Here is a 6,880-nt window from a genome sequence, read left to right as displayed (position 1 = left end):
CCTATCGAACCCGCAACTTTCCCCCTCCGGCTCCTCTGCCCGAAAACACGAAACACCGGGAATACTTTCCCGGGGGTTTTCCCCCCTTCACCGGTATCACCTACTACCGCGTTAGGGCACACCGAACACCACGTATTGCCTTGATATATTTTGTGGTGCTTTGTTTGCTCTGTATTCATTATTTCTTCCCCCTCTTCTCTCCGGTAGACTACGAGACCGACGCTGCTGCTGACCAGTTCGACTACGGAGTTGACGACCCCTCTCTCTTGCCAGAGCAACCAGGCAAGCCCCCCCCCCTTTTTGATCACCAGATATCGCCTACTCTTCTCTATACTGCTTGCATTAGAGTAGTGTAGCATGTTACTGCTTTCCGTTAATCCTATTCTGATGCATAGCCTGTCATTGCTGCTACAGTCATTGATACCTTACCCGCAATCCTAAATGCTTAGTATAGGATGCTAGTGTTCCATCAGTGGCCCTACACTCTTGTACGTCTGCCATGCTATACTACTGGGCTGTGATCACTTCGGGAGGTGATCACGGGCATATACTATATACTTTACACTGTTACATTACCTGTGATACTGTTCGGAGTTGGGGGCTGAAAGGACAGGTGGCTCCATCCCGGTAGAGGTGGGCCTGGGTTCCCGACGGCCCCCGACTGTTACTTTGTGGCGGAGCGGCAGGGCAGGTTGAGACCACCTAGGAGACAGGTGGGCCTGGCCCTGTTCGGCGTTCGCGGATATTTAACACGCTTAACGAGATCTTGGTATTTGATCTGAGTTGGCTACGAGCCTATTCGCACTAACCATCTACCTGGGAGTAGTTATGGGTATCCCGATGTCGTGGTATCAGCCGAAGCACTTCAGACGTCAGCGACGGAGCGGCGCGCGCCGAATTGGACTGGAACGCCACTAGGCTAGGTCTGCTTTCGGCCGCCCTCGCAACGTGCAGGTGTGCTATGGGCGATGGGCCCAGACCCCTGTGCGCTTAGGTTTAGACCGGCGTGCTGGCCTCTCTGTTGTGCCTAGGTGGGGCTGCGACGTGTTGATCTTCCACGGTCGGGCATGACCCAGGAAAGTGTGTCCGGCCAAATGGGATCAAGCGTGTTGGCTAAGTTGGTGCACCCCTGCAGGGAAGTTAATCTATTCGAATAGCCGTGATCTTCGGTAACAGGACGACTTGGAGTTGTACCTTGACCTTATGACAACTAGAACCGGATACTTAATAAAACACACCCTTCCAAGTTCCACAGACAACCCGGTGATCGCTTTTCTACAGGGCGACGAGGAGAGGATCGCCGGGTAGGATTATGCTACTGCGATGCTACTTGGAGATGCTACTTGGAGATGCCACTTGGAGATGCTACTTGGAGGACTTCAATCTACTCTCTTCTACATGCTGCAAGACGGAGGCTGCCAGAAGCGTAGTCTTCGACAGGATTAGCTATCCCCCTCTTATTCTGGCATTCTGCAGTTCAATCCACCGATATGGCCCCTTTACACATATACCCATGCATATGTAGTGTAGCTCCTTGCTTGCGAGTACTTTGGATGAGTACTCAGGGTTGTTTTTCTCCCTCTTTTCCCCTTTCCCTTCTACCTGGTTGTTGCAACCAGATGTTGGAGCCCTGGAGCCAGACGCCACCGTCGACGACGACCCCTACTACACCGGAGGTGCCTACTACTACGTGCTGCCCGCTGACGACGACCTGGAGTAGTTTAGGAGGATCCCAGGCAGGAGGCCTGCGCCTCTTTCGATCTGTATCCCAGTTTGTGCTAGCCTTCTTAAGGCAAACTTGTTTAACTTATGTCAGTACTCAGATATTGTTGCTTCCGCTGACTCATCTATGATCGAGCACTTGTATTCGAGCCCTCGAGGCCCCTGGCTTGTATTATGATGCTTGTATGACTTATTTATGTTTTAGAGTTGTGTTGTGATATCTTCCCGTGAGTCCCTGATCTTGATCGTACACATTTGCGTGAATGATTAGTGTACGGTCAAATCGGGGGCGTCACAAGTTGGTATCAGAGCCGACTGCCTGTAGGAATCCCCCTTCCACACTCCTTGGCCGAAGTCGAGTCTAGACATTGAAAACTGTTTTACTAACATGGCTGTGCGGCCCATGGGCCCACGTCGCCATTTGGGTAGTATTAGGATCTTTTACTCCTTGTCTATACTCTGGGACTCTTATCTCTCTTCTATTCGGGCTAAATGAATTTTGCTAAACCTAACATTAGGATCTCGTTATCACTTTCACCCGGAGAGCCCCTTATTACTGATGATCGTCTGCTGCACATGAAGACCCTGAAGATACTCTCCGCTGTTAACCCGAGGACTTGTGTTCATCGCGTTTGCAATTCCCCTTCCACCGTCAACCCTTATGGATAACTACTTTCAGTTGTTATTCTTACAATCATCCCCAGTTGGTCTTGTTATTACAGGATACCCCGAAATACTCGTCGTTGTTTCGATAATCCTTTGAGCTTACTGCCTTGATGTTCTTTGTCACCTGAATACCCCTACGGATAATTCTCGCACTCATCGAGTATCCGCTCATCCCCAGATATTCATGCAGTTCACAAAATTCTTCGAAATACCATTCGGTCTTCCGAAAATCCTGAACAACCTATTGCTCCTGAAATTCTTGCTTGCTTGCATTATGGTTAATCCCATAATTAAGTATAGTAATCTTATTGGCAACCTTTGTCAATATCATTTTGAGTCCATTGACTCAATATGTTGCGAATGCTCGCAATCCTCACTCAGATCATAGAATTCATCCTTCCATCTCAGATGTCATTTAAAACGCGAGCTGGTCCTCGGCCAATCAGATTGCCATCGATTGTACCCCTAAGTCTATTCAACTTGTCCGTCCTTGATCAGAGCGTTTGCTCTTGATCCCTTGATTCAAAAATCATAATTCCTTTGTTATTTAAACATTGAATTATTCAGATGTTCTATAAAATGATGCATTTGCATTCTTTCTTCCTCTGATTGGGTATTGATACTCACATCAGCTCCATTGTGGATCACCATATCCACTGTTGGATTATTATCCGACAATGTCCTTCTTAATTAATCACCTTGTGAGTTCTTTCTCCGATACATAATGCCTTTGGTAAATTGTATCCCCTCCTTTTGCCAACCATGCTCTGCTTTCGAGCTGGTAATATTTACTCTCAAAGCTTGTGGTATATGTTTCCACGATACCCTGACGGGTTGAACCTATGCCTTCCTTAATTTGTGTGACCTTGAAAGTTATGCGGGTTAAACCCTGCTGACGCTTCGTCAGACAACTTCTGAACACTACAACTTCGAAAAAGGGGAGGTAAATGTAAGGTTATGCATTGAAGAAGTGGGAGTCGACCTTGAACTTTGTGTTCATGCCCATGGACACGTTGTAGATCTTATCATTAAAGCTTCTCTTAAATTAATTACTCCCTTGGTATAAGTTCATATTATATCTGGGATCTGGCCTTTTTGCAATCGTGGTTTCGACCATGTTCTCTTTTAGGTACCGTTTCTCGTGCAAGTTTAGGCACTTGTCTTCTGCAGAGCAATACCCCAGTCCAACCTCTACTTTGATCTGTCGTCGAGTATTACCCCCTGGTATCTCGAGGATACCACGGAATACATAACTTCTTATGAGTTCTGCATCAACTAATATTCTTGTCAATTCCATTTTCCAACGGGTTCTCAGTTGTTAGAACCCCTCAAGGACACCGACAACTGAATTGAGTCCGCACTACGATTCAACAACTCTTGGTAACCTTCATTACTTACGAGTCTGAACTCGATCACGTCATTCTGAGCCTACTCGGCTATATCATTATCGTGCCAAATTTTAACTGTGCTACCTGGTCCTTCTTTCCGGAGCACAATTTCGACGATGGGCTAAGCTTACGCCGATCTTCCTTGTCTTATTGTTACACCTCAAACAACAAACTTGATTTCAAGTTTGTGACGTACCCATGGTTCCAATAACCTTTCGCTTCATCATTCGTTTGACTAGATGCCATCACCGATTGATTACTTCTTCATGAAATCTCTCGACAAATGTGTTGTGATCATCATCAGCATTCCGAGCTCTTCCAAGATATCAATTGAGTTCATGATGAAGTAATACCATCCTAACCCTCGATGATTTGTGTTACCATCGACCACTTTATTGCCTTCCGTTCAACACAAACTTGTTCATGTTTTGTGTTATACCTTGAGATCCTTGCTATCCAGCATTTGTTCTTCTTTACCTTGGAATGTTACCACCTTTTATGTCAAGAAATTCGTGGTAATTTTACCACCTCTTGAGAATTCTTGATATAGTAATATCTCTCGCCTTTTGCGATCATTTCTTGGTCTCTGTGTTGTTTCTAACCGGAATACCAACAAATGGTCTGTGATGTGTAAATTCTAAACTTCTAGCAACCCTATTGCCTTGAAGTATTGGTCTACAGTTTCATTCTAAGTCTACTGATTATTGAATCATCATTCAAACATTGATCGTGCTACCTAGTCTAGATTCCTGGGTGCACCCTTCTATCATTGTTCAGTTGTGTATGTTTCCCTCGAGCATACATCATTATGACATTTGATCCGACAAATGATATTTCCTTGTTCACATAATTGTGGAAATCAATCCTTTGGAAATCTCGATGATTTGTTGCTGAGCCTATCAGCCACCTCCTCGTCCTCTCCTTGGTTTACTGGTGAACCCTTGTTTCAGAGCTCACTTACATAGATCATTTCTGATAATCTCACAATGTCATCTCGTCAAATTGTGTTGCACCTTTTCTTCTCAGGCATCCCAAGTCTGAGGTATCCTGACACCAATCAATTCTGAATCTCGGCCAGATATGGTGGTTGGAACATATTTCCAAAAGTTATAATGTTGGTCGTTATATGACCCGGTGAGGTGGTATCATACCTAGCCCACCTGGCCGGAGGCCCTATTGTTATATATTTCTTTTCAGCAAGGTTATCCATTCTTCCATGAGGAAATTGTAAGACTTATTCTATAAGTTGTTTCCGATGGATCCTTTGTGTCCAAAGTCTAGCCTTTGATTGAAGACCATGTCAATGCTATCTCGAAGCATGTCTGTGGTACTCCGAATTTCAACAAGACCATTTGAAGCCAATGCTAAATGTTTCTTACTAAATTATCCAAACACCATTGTATGGGTAATGCCATGATATTCTCTCCCCTTACCTCAAGAGTTTTCGACATAATATCCTTTCATGGATATTGTGCTCTGCTTGTCCTTGGGAAGGATATACCCCTGAAATATGTGTTTAAACACATTTTCCTTTCCCTTGTTCTGTTTAATTTGATAATCATATTTTCCTTTCCATTGTTGGGTTAACCTTTATTGTGATTTTTATGATCTAAGAAGTAAAGATTCGCTGCTTATATAAACACCTCGGTTGTACGACTCTGTCAATAAGACCCTGTTACTATTGATGATGACATTCTGGTAGCCACTGATGGATGAGAACCTTGCCTATTGGTCCGCCTCGTTCGACGAGCAGGAAAATGGTTCTCTTCGTCCCTCGCCCTTGGTACCGTCGTTGTTGCCGACATAATCGACAGGCTAGCCTCTGACTTGCCTTGCTTGCATGATCACGCAAGACGTCTCCACCCTTCCAACTTTTAACCCACATGGTGGTCCCATAACCCACAGTTCCATGGGATCGAAACCTGACTCTCCTATACACCCTGTTGTCGAAGTTATTCCTCGCGCTTGGCTTCGTATTTAATTCACGGGCCACCTTCCTAATGCTCTATTCTGGTATCAGACGCAATACTTACTCTCGCTGCTCTGAAACCCTTTCTCACTCTGGTTCAGACTTCGAGCAACTATCTATCCACTTGGAACCTCTTATTGTACCTTCGTACCTTACTCTTGATGTATTCGATATGTTCAACTCGAGAGATAATATTATGCTCATTCATGGGCTAACCCCCAGATTGTTTCCCTCATAAGCATCCTGTCGTAGCCGAGCTGCCCCTTACCTATTCGTAAGTACGTTGGAGTTCCCGAGAAAAGAACGACATCACAATGATAACCTGAAGTAGACAAATGAAGACTTCAATGTAATGGATTGACCTCTTCGAGAAGAACAACCGAGACCAAGAACACTCCCTAGAATTTCGTAACCCGAACCTTCCCCCTTAACTTCCCTCTTAAATCTCGGGACGAGATTTCTTATAGTGGAGGAGAATTGTGACGCCCGGATAATTAAGCTACAGTAAACCCCTGCTAATGGTGCCACGTCACCTCGGTTACTGTTGATAAACTCGAGTTGGTTCAAGCCGATTCAAATTCAAATTCAAAATCAGGCAAACAATAAAGGTTTTCAAACGTTAGAATTTAAAATGATCATCATGTGGCAAATAATCCGTAACTTATTTTTGGTGTTGGAACCAACCTTTTTCAAAATGTTTAAGTGCCTAAACTAAATAAAAACAGGGGCTAAAACAATTATTAAATACTTTTCAACAATAAACAAATGTAAAACTAATTTATTTAGTGCCAAATTAATTATGACAGTAGCCTAACTAATAATGCTAATTTAGGGGCTGAGTTGATATATTATAAAAAAAACTGCATATAAAGTAAAACTAAAAGAAACAGGAAAATAGAAAAAAAAGAAAAAAGGTCAAACAAAAAAAACATAAAAATAGAAACACCCCCCCCCCACGCTGGGCCGAGTGGCCCAGCTGGCCTCCGCACCGGCCGGCCCACCAGGCCCAGCCGGCCCTCCTCTCTGGCCTACAAGGCCACCTCCCCGAACCCTAACCCCCACCCGATCCCCACTCTCCCCCACTCGCACCACTCCTCTCCCCCCCTCGCTGGATCTGGATCAGGATCCCGATCCC

This window comes from Triticum dicoccoides, chromosome 7A, assembly GCF_002162155.2.
Source record: "Triticum dicoccoides isolate Atlit2015 ecotype Zavitan chromosome 7A, WEW_v2.0, whole genome shotgun sequence".
NCBI lineage: Eukaryota > Viridiplantae > Streptophyta > Magnoliopsida > Poales > Poaceae > Triticum > Triticum dicoccoides.
The sequence above is the reverse complement of the archived record's forward strand: the minus strand, read 5'-3'. Positions refer to the sequence as shown.